At 45.6% G+C, this 14,711-nt stretch overlaps 1 long non-coding RNA gene across 4 annotated transcripts in view; it reads right to left on the minus strand.

The window, feature by feature from the left end:
• Positions 1-2,144: 2,144 nt before the first annotated feature.
• Positions 2,145-14,711, minus strand: part of LOC133625754 (uncharacterized) — a 31,252-nt gene continuing 18,685 nt past the window's right edge. For 2 of the 4 annotated variants that reach the window (XR_009819050.1, XR_009819053.1), the window contains 5 exons: positions 13,984-14,129; positions 13,485-13,643; positions 10,119-10,640; positions 7,233-7,408; positions 2,145-4,224 (listed from right to left, as the gene is read on the minus strand). This is a non-coding gene — a long non-coding RNA (uncharacterized LOC133625754). Of the gene's footprint in view, positions 4,225-6,987; positions 7,122-7,232; positions 7,409-10,118; positions 10,689-13,484; positions 13,644-13,983; positions 14,130-14,711 lie in introns of all 4 variants that reach the window. The other 2 variants (XR_009819052.1, XR_009819051.1) reach the window with 2 other exon arrangements.

A 14,711-nucleotide genomic window follows, 5' to 3' on the forward strand; every position in this document is an offset into this window, starting at 1 on the left:
GTTTGGGAGGAGGAGTGATTGCATGACTTGGTGGACACCAGGCTAAACCACCACACAAGACAAGGGGTAAACGGACAAAAGTTGGAAGACAAAAAGTCCTATTTAAACATACAGAAAAACTATTTCACTGTTCAGGTGAGGGAGCCCTGGCACAGGCTGCCCAGGGAGGCTGGGGAGTCTCCTTCCTGGGAGCTTTTCAAAACCCACCTGGACGTGTTCCTGTGTGACCTGATCTAGGTAGACTTGCTTCTGCAGGGGGGTTGGATTGGATGCTCTCAAGAGGTCCCTTCCAACTCTTACTATTTTGTGTGATTCTGTGAACTACCTGACAGGAGATTGCAGTGAGGTGGGGGTTGGTCTTCTCCCAAGTAAAGAGTGAAAAGACAAGAGGAAATCACCTCAAGTTGTGCCAAGGGACGTTTAGATTGGAGATTAGGAAGAAGGTTGTTAGACACTGGTACAGGGAGGTGGTGGAGTCCTCATCCCTGAAGGTATTGAAAAGCCACGTACCTGAGGTGCTGAGGGACATGGTTTAGAGGTGGGCTTGGCAGTGTCAGGAGAGTGGTTGGACTTGGTGGTCTTAAAGGTCATTTCCAATCAAAAGGATTCTGTGGTTGTACTGGTGTTTCACATTTCACAGCCACAGTCTCCGTAGGATTTAGAAGACACTCAGTCCAGCTTATTCCTCACAAGCACTCCTAGTCTAGAGCTTTGTCAAACATGCCTTAGCGAAGGCCAGTTTTAGAGGGATTCACTTTGAGTTCTTTATGGCAGTCTTGTCCTGTCAGATGATACAGCATAGCTACAGGACAAAGGCATCCTGGATCCACAAAGTCACAACTTGACAAGGAAGGCTGTGACAATTCTTGTGCTCTCACACGAGAAGAACTCAAGACTGAACTCATTCTCACATTCAGGAAACTCAACATGAACCTCAGAAACGGGGAACAGCCTTTGTCCCAGGTCTTTAGTGTTTGGTAGCCACCAAAATGACATGTGCAGCCTGCTATCTGTCCTGGTCAGGTCAGCCCCACAGCTCAGACATCAGCCATTTGTTACAGCATTTGGGTAGGAAGAGACACCCCTCACCCTACTGCTATGAGATCCAGAAGCCTCTCCTGCCCAGTGCAGTCCTGGTTGTTACCTCTGACCTGAAAATCAACACTGTTCCTGAAGTTTACACATAAACTCAGGGGCTCACCCATCAAAAACGCTACCAACTCCATCTTTTCATGTCAGCTGTAGTTGACTGAATGAACAGAAGTATCTGCTGAAGCTGGGAGTGTCATGGGACAACTGTCGTGATCAAAAGTGCGTACACAGTGAAGCCAACTTCTGTGAAAGGTCAGATCCCCAACGTCATCATATTCAGAACAAAAAGAGCATCTCATCAGGGCTTTCCCATAAACCTGTTTTACTTTGCACTGGACAGAACAGAGGCATGGAGTTACTTACCTGAGCTGTGGGAAGAGATCTGACAGCACAGGGGCAGTTGAAATATAGCAACTTTCAAAAAAAGAAGTTTCTAGAAATGGAACAGACACTTACCCATCACATCTTCAGCTGTAAGATATCCTCTTCCTACCAGCAACCCTTATTTTTTACCTGCATCCAGGCAATGGGAACTATATTCACTGATACAGTCATTATTACACACACCACTACGACCTGCTCCAGATAATTCCTGCTCAGGGGCAGGGGAGAGGGAAAGCAATGGTGTTCAGAGTGGCTCCTGTTCAGTTTTCTGGAAGGTGATTGAAGACTGTAGCACTTAGAACCATACTGGCAGCCAGACAGGGACAGGTCAGAGGTGACAGAGAGGATCTTGCCATGTGAACGTAGATTTTAAAGAGAAATACCTCGCTCTGATCTCCTCTGAAGTCCCTTGTGCAGTGTGGCAGTAGCAACATGTTTGATGAGAAGCTATCTGTGCCGTGCTACCATCCACAGCAGCATCCAGAAAGGAAGTAATTTGGTCCCAAATTTAGAAACTGCAGCAGAGGAGGGGAAGGGTGCAGGCATCTCTGTTGCCCACCTTGAACATGGATCCCAGATTATTACTCCTTTGATCTCAGCTTCTGGCTCGCAGCCTCCAATGGCTGATCAGACAGATACAAGACACAGCAAGGACCTTGAACCTCCTGCATTTATTATATCGCAATCATCTTGTCTGCAATTCAGGAAACATGACTGAGATTCTGCATGGGTGTTAGCATGCTCACCCACAGAACCTAAACTGGTTCAAGCTTTTTTATCAGTGAGTGACAACACTTTGAGTATATATTCAGGTTAGTTTAGTAATTAATAGGATGGTGATAGGACATCTGAAATGCAAGCAAGGGGCTCTTTTGATCTTCTATCCTCGTGCTCTTGGATCCTGGACTACATGGCATGAGGAACCAAATTACTCCAGCCATGGTACACAGATACTCATGTCCCATGCAGAATGTTGCAGTCCTATCTCATGCTCTGCCCTCCAAGATCTGCTGTCTTTTACAGGCTTGCTAGGTTATTTGGAAGAGGGTAATCAAGTGAGAAATCATGCATTTTAAATAAAAACTAGGGTCACATGAGGGATCCTCTTGGATATGACATAGATACACATGGGGACCCAGCCCATTCCAAGGGCTGTATGGGTTCTTGAGCCTCATGAGAAGATGAAGAACATGATAGAAGAGTTGGAGGCATTCAGATTGCTGGGGACAGCTGCACCTCAGTGACAGACTTAGGCTGGGCAGGTGCTTCCAGCATACAGTGCTCACAGACACCAGTTCCCTGCTCTTCAGATAGTGATACAGTTGTCTGCACCTACAGAACCATCAAGGGAAGGAAGACCAAGAGATGAAGCATACAGAATAGTCATGGAGACCTAGTCAAGCTGCATTGCTAATGCTACAAGGAAAGAAATGCTGCCCACTCTAGTTTATTTCTGCTTTGCTCTGCTGTATGTGCCCTAATAGAAAAAAAACAGACATCAATAACTCTTGCTGCTGTAGGATTCTCTGAAGAGAAAACACTTCATCCAGCTGAGCAGGCTGAGCTCCTGTAAACAAGTGAGGGCTGGATCAGGACTAAGCAGGTGTATTAAAACTCTCATTCTAACTGAGTTTCCACGGTATCTGAGGAGCTGCAGGCCTTATATTAATGTTCCACTTGACTTTTCAAGCCCTCTCCTTCACTCATGGCCTCATGTGATGCAGAGTTGAACACCTCATTCCTGTAGCAGCATGCAGAAGGCACAAAGCCATTTTCTTCAACTCGTCCTTCCAGGTAGATCAGATTTACCTGCTGCAGCCACGAAGTAGCTCAGAGATAGCAACAGCATCCTAAGAGGCTGTTCAAGGGCAGGATGGCAGAGAGCTGCTAAGTCCTAAGGGGACTTGTCAGCTTAAATTTTATCTGCTTGAGACCTGCAGGCCCTGAGCTAGTACTTGCAGAGTGTTATGCTTGCAGAAGAGCTCCTGCACTTCTACAGTAGTTTCTCTGTTCCTTACAAGAGTTTCCTTCCTTCACAAAGGTTTTGTTTCGCAGGCATTTTCTTTCTCATGAAGCCTCTGCTGCAGTGTGGCTGTGGTGCTGTATGAACACAACGTTACTTTCTGGCCATAGTCTTATGAACGGGTTAAAGAGAACTGCCACGTGTTCTGAACCCAAGTGAGCACCCATCCTCCCAGCTCTCCAGGGTGGCAGGGATGCATAAACCTTATGATACCAAGTCCTGGACGCTCCATAAAATAGCGCATCACGGTGTGACCATGTAGTCACGTGCATCAGGGCTGCATGGAAGGCTCTGGACTGCAATGGAGAACTGTGTGAGCAGAGATACTCAGTTCCCTCAGTGAAAGATTAAAGTTGCACTGATTTTAGGGACAATCCAAGATCTGGGACAATCCTCTTCTCGGGACTAAACATGGGGATGACAGGCAGTGGTTGGCTTGATGGCTGCTTGCACACTGGGAGGTCATGGCTCCGGCTCAGCAGGGCTGTTTGTTCTCTGACTTGATCTTCATCCCTGGGATGTACTGAAAGGAAGTTTATCCGAGACAAACGTGTATGGCACACAATGTCAGCCTCAAAGCAAGCTGTGAGGAAACAGATTTGAGTTCTCTGCACAAAACAACAGTAAAACCATTCCTTGGTGGCTTCTCTTGTGGGACACTTCAAAGACACCGCACATCCACAATGCAGCTGCTGCCCTAGGGAAGGAGTCGTTGAATACTCTCCCTGAATGAGAAGTAAAAATTAAACAGTTAGATTTGGCACGTGGGCCACAATAAAGATCCCTACATGCTCAGCTTCTTATTGAACCTAGGGTGGGCTGTTAATTTGTTATTCACTTCCCAGCCTGGAAGGAAAACCATGTTATACCAGAGGGCCAGAACTGATGAACAGAGCCATAAATCAGGCAGTTTACAAGACCAGCAATTAGGAAACAAGCCGACAGAAGGGAGAACTCTGTCAGTAATAAAGCAGACACACCACAGGATCTGATGAGTGCTCAAAGCAACTGGGGACATGCAGTCCTTTCCACATTCCATCTCTAATTTTCCCAGTCATTTGCTGTCTTTTCCCTCTTCTAATTACTACTACTAGTAATTGCTAGTATTACTCCTAAAACTAGGTGATCTTTAGAAGTCCCTTCCAACCCCTACTAATCGGTAATTCCCTTTATTTTCTCCTGTCCCCACTCCAGTTTTGTCTCTGTTTTCTTCTCCCTCTCTTCCGAAACGCCTGTTCTTCCAGAGAACATAAAAGCACACTTGCTGAGCAAATAGATTTACCAGTTGCTGCCCAAGAGCAGAGGCACGTGCTGGATACCATCAGCCACAGAACAACAGACAGATACAGCCTGATGAGTGCAGGGTGTGATAGAGGGTGCATCATGCTGCTCTCCAGCCAAAGGACTGCAACAGTACACAAGCTCTTTGGCAGGGGGACAATCCTCTAGGTCCCAGGATGATGTTGCAGGGGAATAAGTGGCAATGGGAAGAGTTGCTCGAGTAAGGAAGGGCTGGGATAACCTGTCTTTTGCCACAGCTTCTCTGATCTCTTTTCCAGCACCAGTCAGATACAGCTTCCTTGACTTTGACAGCAATTTACAACACTCAACATCTTCCACTCAGTTTCTAGCTACCTTTCCTTAGTCATCATTGCAAGACCTGCCCTTATTTTCCTTACTCAAAACAATCTCCTGGAGTGGAGTCACTCGGAGGCCAGGGGGGTTTAGACCCGCTGTTGGTCCAAGTCCCATATGCAGGTCTGTACCACATTGCCCTCATACAATTCCTTTAGAGAAGAGAGGCTATGCCTGGGGTTGGTCTGACTCTTATTCCTAGATGCTGCATTCCTGTTGCTACAGATCTCCATGCAGCTTGGGACCCTGCGGAGTCAGGATTGAGCAGCTGTTCTCTACACACAGCACAGGCACGTGCATGTGAGATCCAAGTGCAGGACATGGCTACTTAACCAGGCTCTCCTGCTCTCTCACATATCCACCCTGCCACAACTCTGCACGCTACCACATCTTGAGGCCATCACATATTTGGTAAATCACAGCCAGCAGTGATGTATTTTGTCTATATTAGCCTTTGGCATATGGTATGTGCATCAGTCTCCCTGCCACAAGAGTAATATGGCTATTTATGAGCCTTATTTTGTCAAGGCGGGAGGGAGACCAGACACTCCCGTAGTCATCCCAGCACCAAATGGCTACAGCTATGCCAAGAATTAAGCATGTGGTATTCCAGTGCAATTAGAGGGATCTTTTGTAAACTCTGCTCTGTGGAAACACTCACTTTTAGCACCCATCAGACATCTTAATAGCAGCAGAGGCCAAGGGTAAAAGCAAAAGAAGCAAGGTCAGTCAAGTTACAGAGCCCCACAGTACGTGTCCAGCCTCTGGCAATTCCATACGTCTGAACTCTCCACACCAACACTTTCCACAAAGTAGGGTCACAGACAGAGGAGTTTCCAAAGTAAAAAACAAACCTCAGCTGACAAAGCTTTTTCAATAATAAGGCCAAGGCTGACACTTGGCACTAGGCACAAGCACATCCTCTGGAAGAACAGTGAACTGCCTCTCGTCCAGGCTGGCATAGACAGAGATGACCCGGCAAAGGTCCTACCAGGCTCCTCCTGGGGAGGACAGGAGAAGCATGGGTGCCTTGGGGTTCCCAGGACAAGACCACGTGTCACAGCCACTTCCCAAATGGGCTGCTGGCCTCCGCACTGGTCCAAGGTGTGAGGCAGTGGGATCAAGTCAGTTTGATCTCAGCACATCGTAGGCAGGTCTGATAGTCACTTAAAGGAAACAAAGCACTGCCTTTGAATGAGCATTACTCTAATGTCCTTCTGGCTGCCTTCAGTTTTGATCTGGAATGGAGAGGCTAAAGATTTGTCTGGAAGAGCTGCTAGTCCACAAGGGGAGGAAACATCTCCTCTGATCTTGAACACTGAGAGACTAATAATCCTCCTCTTCCAGCATAAGGGCACGGAGGCTTTGATATGCTCTTTGGGAAGGGCTGTAGGAAAAGGCTGCAATAGAAAGTTAACTAATTAGGTCACTGCAAAGCAAAAGGAAATAAAGCAGCAAACTTTTCTGTCAACACAGATGCCAGAGAAGGAGTAAACAGCTGCATTACCAGAGACAGGCTGCAGCATATTCTGCAAGGAGTTGGGGAGGTTTTCAAAGTCTTGAGAAAAGCAAATACTAGACATGAGGCCATGGCAACAAAGCAAGCTCAGCAGCTGAGAAGTCTTTGGAAGAAGACAGGAAATCCTCTTCAAATGAAGGGTTTTCCCATTCAGATCTTGGCAAGCCACCATGAGCAGCTACATTTTGCTTATCCAAGGTTCCTCTCAGGCTGGCCAGCCACAGATTTCACACCCAGAATGGCTGGACAGTTTGTGAACTACTGTGTCTCACACCAAACATGCCTTTTTGTTTGATGACAAGTAACATTCCAACAGACTGCATGTGTGGCTTACAGAAGTGTGCCCTCAGGTATCCCAGTCTGTTATCTTGCAGTCCCCTGGATTCATAGAGCCATTCCAGAACCATCCATGGCCCCCATCAGAGAGAAATCTTGGGGCTGCTGTTTAACGACTCTGAGCACTGAGCCCTGCAAAGGAGATTTCATTGGTGATCTTCTGCTGCACCATCAAAATTTTCTTAGCATCCATATTGTACAGTAAGGCAGAACATGAGAGAATAGCAACTGCTGGTGCTTCACCTGTGGGTTTATTTTCCAAGAAATGACACTGAGGTTTTCCATGGCATTGGGTAGGCTCTTGAGTGACACTTGAAAGAAATTCCAGCTGCTTGGCTTTGCACCAGTCTGAGAAGGTCAGAGTTCCACAATAAGCCATATGTTCAGTCTTGGCTTCCTCTCACAATGCCAAGATGTGTCTGCAAGGAATAAAGCCAGAGGGAAAGTTAACTGATCGTCACCGAAACAGAGCCTCTCCTTGGCTTTCACCCTAATTAACTATCACAAGGCAGTGCTGGAAGGTCCCTGCATTGCCAATAAAGAACATGGGGCTTGTAATTAATTAATGTCCTATGGGGAACCCAGCACCTCATGGCCACAGCAGAGCTCCATGGATTGATACAAAGGAAATGTTTAATGGAAACACAGTAGTTTCCCTATTATGGCCTTAAGCAAAACAAAACTACTTTTTGAAGGAACCTCATTTAGAGTTCTCTCATATGACTGATGCTTGGCACCTAGTATCCTCAGGTACAAGATTATATTGCAAAGGAACCTGCCTGCAGAATACAGGGAGGGAGTGCCCCTTAAGTAATTTGGTGAGATATTTATGTTCACCATCCTTCATGCATAAGAAAATAGCAAGAGTAGAAGGATGACAGAGAAAGGCCTTGCATAGCAGTGTACAGCTTACAGCACTACTGGAGTCTCAGACCTGGCAATTCATATCTCTGCCTAGGAAACAATACAGGCCCTCTAAAACAGAATATGCTGCAAGCAGAGCATCAAGGTTTCCTGCTTGGAGGGGTCAGGAAGGGGTTGGATTTGAGCAGGGCACAGGCATCTGTCCAGGGACTCACCTAGGGCACTGAACATGGAGGAATAAATAGTCTGAAACCCCTTAAGAAGAAGCCAGGACTCCCAATTCATCTCCGATATTTTACCTTGAGTAATTAACCAATGCATTTATGCTAGCTAATCTTCCTGGTAATCCTAGATTTGCGATGGACCCCATGTGATCTCAGACAGGTAACTTTGCTTCTATACATCATTTTATTCTTCCATCCCAGGAGCTGCCTTCCCTTTAAGAGAGGACTAGCAGAGGGCAATAGAAATTGAGTCCTGCTAATAGGACTTAAAATTGGTTACTTCAGTTATGTGTGATTGCTGCTTTCTGGCTACAAGACAGTTATGAGGCCAAATACCACAATTCTTTGCTACTGCAAAAGCTGGAACAAAGCTACCAAGAGCTGGAACAGAAGCAGAAAGCAAAAAATCAGGTGGTTATTTTGACTGCTCACGCAGGGAGCAGTGATAATGTGTGATATCTAAGCAATAAGTTACCAGGCCCAGGGGAAAGAGGAAGGTCAAAAAGGGCTTTAGGAAATTCTATCAAGGCAGTCCAAGACATCTTTAAAAATCACTCATAAGACAAGAAGCAGCTGCCAGAGGTCAAGGGATGATCTCTGTGGCCTGGGATGGATAAGACTTTTCTAAGGTTACTGAGGGTCTAGCACCATGTATGAATACTCACTCTGTCCACATCCCACACTGTCACCACACACAGCTTCAAATCAGAGCCATGACTGCAGTATGGTGTAGGTACACAGAATGTGCACAGCAGTGAGACAAAGTCAGCACTGGACTGAAGGCACACTGTTGGATGCCAGGACTAGGTTTGTAGGTCCAACAAATAACAGCTCTTCATGGCAAAGGAGGTCACCATACTGAGAACAAGGTATTCCTGGATATTAGAGCCTATAGTGTCTCACTGGCAGCAGTGGGATAGGCCAGAAAACCCCTGCACTGCACATCAGGAGGAAAGAGTCAGAGCAAGGGCTGACATGATAAAGGGAAGCTGCATGGATTTCAGTTTTCCCTATGAAGGCAAAAGATGCCTCATACACAGTCAAAAGGTGCTGAAACCACATAACCAGTTGTCCCAGACCATCTTTTACCTCTCCCTCTCTATTTCCCTGTGATATTCTTTGCCCAAAAGATCTTCTCTTGAAAGGATCAGGATTTGCCTCTCCAACAGATATCATTTTCACTCCTCTCTGTATATCCTCATTTTACCACGTAAAGCTGTGAGTTCCATGAAAATGTCAGCTTAATGCTCAGTAGCCATCAAGAAACAGATCAAGTGGTATGAATCATTTGGAAAGGAAAAAAAAAAAGAACAAAAAAGAACAGAATAGAAAAATCTATGACTCATCCACACCTTGGATACTGTGTGCACTTGTGGTCCCTTCATCTCAAAGGGGATATCAAAACTGAAACAGATTCTGAAAAGAGCACACCAGATGGTCAAAGACGTAGAACATAATTAAAAGCACAATTACTGAAGCACAATGAAGTAGGCTCAGACTTGTTAGTGTCCAAAAGAAAAGGCTTGAGGGGGAGAAAGCAGGGGTGTGAAGTCATTATTGGGCTAAAAAGAGGACTGGTTCTTCATCTCCTCTTCCAAAAAAAAAGAGCTCAAGGCCACTAGGAGGAGGTAGACCAGTCCCATGCAGTCTATCTGCTCTAAGACCATCCATCTAAGAGGGAGGCCATCTTCTCTCCCTGCTCTTGAAGCAGAGTCTTTTCTTCAGATGTCTCAGGAACAGAGGACCAACTAAATTCACCTCTACAACTCTCATTATCCCACCACTCTTAGTCAAATATCTTCTCTTTTCTCTTTCATGTTAGAAAGAAAGCCCAACCCAATGTTCTCAGAAGTAAGCTAATTACATTTGTGCTGAAGGCCTTTCCTTGCCCTTCCCCATCTGTCATCTTTCATTCATTATGAAGGAATCAACACCCATCTTCCATCAGCTCACAGCACCAGGCCACCCACCAGATTTTTCAAGGAAGCACTATCATACTTTTATTTCTTCATACTTTTAGAAGGAATAAAACACTCCTTACTTGTCTCTTCAAAATCTTTTACTCTTGTTCCTACAGCAAGTTTAACAGTGCAGCACCAAGACCACAGTCAGTGTCACTTCACTTCTCCTTTGTTGACCTCCACCAGTCTGGCACTCCAGTAGCAAGTTCTCTGGGAGAAATCTCTTGTTTTTTACCTTGTTCAGTTCCAGGCTCCATTTGTCAGCTGTCATGCTGAAGGTCTGCCACAGGAGCTCCTGTAGCTGCATCACTGGTTCAGCATTTTCCTCTTTTGTCCCTTTTCCCCTTCCCAAGCACTGTGGGAGTGATATCCAGGCCCCTCTGTGCACAGGTCCCACTCACTTCCTAGACTAGTTGAGTGGAAGCAATAAAAGTTTTTGCCCCGCTGTTTCAGAACTTCCCCGTTCTGGCATGCAGCAGCTTTCAGCCCTTCAGGGATGATCCATAGGATGTCTGGTGAGAATGGGAGAGCGTTGCAATGGGAGATGTCGAAAGCTGAGGAAAGCGCTGAGTCCTACATTTGGTGGAGATTCTGATGTACCCCTAAAGGAAGAATAATGTCAGTCACTTCTTTGCTTCCTGGCACCTCTCCTGTGGGAGCAATCACAAGACATTTCTATTTTAGAGCCAGGCTCTGGCAAATGTTTAGATGGTTGGGTAACTAGGAAAGCACAGAGCGCTAGATTTGCTGTAGGTTCTTACATGCTCCTAAAGGAAGATTAAGGCCAACAACTTCCTTCCTGGCACCTCTTGTAGGAGCAGTTGATGACACGGCAATGCCATGCAGGGAGGCTCTGTCCTGCCCCACAAGCTCATGAGCCCAAATCTGCACAGTCAACCTGGGCTCTGGGAAATCCCCCATAGGCTGAGTAGCCACACTCAGACATGGGCTCATAGTGTGGGCTGAGAGATGGCAATCATGTTTCATGACAACCCGCAGGGACCTACATAGGAGAAATAAGTGACAGAAGGCGTATTCCTTGTCTTCTTTCATCTCTCTACTGTCACGTGGTCCTGTTTGTAGACTTGGGCTCTGAACTCTCTTTTACATGATCTCTGTCTCATCCTGAGAGCAAGTCTCAAGAGTCTGCACAGTATCATAAACTTTTCTGCCAGTTGAGGAGGAGAGAGGATACTGGGAGAGGGCTGAGAGGCAAAAGGAACAGCAGGATTGGCAGAGCCTTGTACCAAGCAGCCTTGTTTCCCTCCGCACTGTCTCCATCATGACCTGGCTCCTCAGAGACAGCCATTGCCTGGGATAGAGCAATTTGGAAAACAACAACTTCTTTAAGTTTTGTGACTAAATAAATAGATCAATCCAATTGGCTCTGAAGCCACAGTGGCCAAATAAAGGATAGAAGAAGCCAGAAAAGCTTCAGTGAGAACAGGTAACAAGAGATGTGTTTACCACAGAAGAGAGACAAGGCTTCTAATACAAGCAGACTGTTGTACCACAAAAATTCCCTGTGGCCTGGTATGGCTGTACAGAAATATTTACACATACAGGCAAGGAGACGCCGATCTCAGGCTGGTGAACAATCAACTTTTATTCTTTCCAGACCAGCAAAGCCAAGATTCTAGTAAACACACAACCCCAAAAATGTGCCTCTGGATTGGGTAGAGCAGAGCCTGTGCTCTCCTTGCCAAGTAACAAAGTCTTTCTCCTGTAGGTGGTTTCACGGTGAGGTTTCTGTGGGGAGGAAGTGTTTCTAGTGGTCAAGGCGGAGATGGGGGATTCAGGAGTCTTGGCTCCCATCCCTGGCTCTGGGAATCAGGAAAGCTCTGACTGCAGCAAATGCACACACTTGCAGAGTCTCTAGCCCTTTGCTCACCTCTCTTTGTTTGGGGGCAAATTACTCCTCCAAGGGACAGTGCAGAGACACAGACTTCTCCCCTGTCTCATAACACTTCCTGACCTTGCAGGGTTATTGAAGCATTTGTGTGATTGATGCTTGAAAGTCTGTCAGGGCTCTTCCAATGAAAATCTTTCTGGAATGTATTGGAAGATGTACACATATAAGAACAGACACATGAGAAAGACACATGCAACTCACCCACACTCTGCTTCGCTCCCTGCTTGCAAATCTCCACTCAGACTTGCTGATTCTGCTACTCATGCATTTAAATATTTATGAGATGGATCTGCAGAAAATCTGTATTTTCAAGGAGAGCAGCCAACACTAGAACTTAACAGATGCCCTTATAGACACCCAGGCCACAGCTCTGGTTGCCCAGGTTCAGCCTCAAGTCTCTGCATTTTATGTACAAACCCTGGCCAATGTGAAGTCAGACTGAAAGCCCGTGGCAGATACAACCCAGCCCTACTCACTTCTGGCAGACTGGGACCACAGACCTCTCCTGGCCCTCTGCAGTGGTTTCACCCTAGATGTCATTAACATGCTGTTTACTCCCTCTTTCAGCTCATTAATGAATACACTAAAGAAGACCTAACCCTGATCCCTGTGGCATGACATCAGATAACCACCTCCTTGACAAGTTTCCATCAACCTCTTACCTATGAAGGGCTGTTGTCTTTAGGTGTGCGTAGCTGTTAGAGCTAATGACTGCACCTGTCACAGTTCATTTGCAGTGAACCCCGTGTGAGAACCCATTAACTGCACCAACAGTTTCCAAAGGAAAAAACCAACCTGACAAAAGGAGGAAGGAATGTCACACTGTAACAGGATGGCTCTGCATTTAGTGGGCAGGCTGTTTACAATGTTTCACCCAACTTTTGGGTTTACTTCCTGTACTAAATTGATCTGGATGTTGTTAACTCATTCTAAATTTTCTCTTACCTTGTTGGCTGCATTTCAGACATAGGTGGCACGAGTCAATCACAGTGAACCAGTTCAAAATATTATAAGATACTTCCCTCAAGTGGAAGGAATAAAAATCACTCAACTGTGTGTCACAGGCTCTGTAGTATACCTCAGGTAGCAGGAACGTAATGAGAGATGGACATCTTCACGAGTTAGAATCTACCAATCTGCTTGAAAGGTGTTAGAAGCATAGAAAAAATGTACTTTCCCAATCTACAAATGTCAGGGCATACAAGCATCCACTGTACCACATAGTAAAGGGACATATGATCTGACAGCCTCTCAAGTTACTGCATGGACAGCTAATGTATACCCATGACAAGGTTTTAAAAAAGGGTTGAATGCAAGCTGTGTGACAAGTGCTCCTGTGTAGTATTTCAGCAGAAATGGAAGAGGTTGTTTAGAAGCAGCTTGAGGGGTGAAATACCTGAGTCGTGTAGAGCAAGGCCTACCAGAGCCCGTAGCAGGGCTGCAAGGGATAGACAAGGCATAGACAAGAATGGAGAGAATCAGTTATAAATTGCAATGTGTTGACAGAGCTAGTGTGGGTGGTATCTATACTCACCCTGAGGCTGATGTCTGATCTTATGATCACTGTTTTCTTCAAAGCAGGCAACAAAACACGAACAAAGAATTCAGATTTCACTGTAGTTTCACTGTGATGGAGATGGCAGCTCAGCTCCAGTCTCTTCCATTGACACTGAACGGGAAAACATTTCATCTCCTGCAGATGAAAAGAGATAAGAGGGGCTCAGTACAAGGCCAAGTTTGTCTCTGAGGCTGATCAGTCCAACAAAGGGACACACAAGCCATTTGTTACTTAAAATGAATTGTGCCATCAAGGCAGATGCCTGCAATTACTTCTGTTAAATATTATCTTTCATTAACTGTAAAATATATAGTTAATAAACTTGCCCCCTCATTTTTGTTAAGTTTCACTGTAAAGACCTTATTACTGAAATAGATCTTTCTAGAGTGCATGTTGGCAGAACAGACGAAGGTGCACACCTCTGTGTGTGATAATTTCCTCAAGGGAAACTGAATTATTAAGGAGGAATAATCACCTCTCTCCATGGCTAAGACTGTAGAGACACTCCACTCTGAGACCAGCTGTTTAAGCTCATGCTTCTTGGAAGCAGGCAAGAAGAATCTGCTTTGGCTGGCAAAGATCTGATCTGAAAGCAGTCAGGTTCTTCTTCCACTGGCAAGTCTGGAGAAACAAAAAAGAAACTTCCATTTTTTGATACATAGACCATTAAAGAAGTCTTCTGACTGTACAGCTGCTCACAAAGACCTCCGTGGTTCAGCTAATGCTTTTATAAGCCTTTCATTCACCTCACAATACTGTGCTAGAGCTGCACAGCTGATTCACTCTCTATGACTATAAGAACTGGTTTGATCAGGGATGTTTGGTGATGGTTGTTAAACTATATACATTTGAAATACTTAAAAAATGTTACTGAAATTTGACTCCAAGCATAAAATTCCCCTTAGGCTTTGTTTCCACTTGTGATCTTTACCTCAAGTTAGTTGATTGCCAGTTCAGTCAAGGGTAATTAAAATATTTCCAAAGGCTGTTCCAGGCAACACGTTTTGCCTTGCTGCAGGCTACAAATGTTCGTGGTTTGCCCTAGGCTGATGTTCACTCCTGCCTGAGTTGGCACAGGCATGCCACACAAGGAGGAAGGCCTGCTCCATCACATCTCCCCACCTGGAGAAGAGGGATCAAGAGGCTGGTGGGTAAAAGGAAGGAGTGTACAAGCACAGGCTGGATAGACAGGAAAATAACTTC

This window comes from Colius striatus, chromosome 7, assembly GCF_028858725.1.
Source record: "Colius striatus isolate bColStr4 chromosome 7, bColStr4.1.hap1, whole genome shotgun sequence".
Classification (NCBI taxonomy): Eukaryota; Metazoa; Chordata; class Aves; order Coliiformes; family Coliidae; genus Colius; species Colius striatus.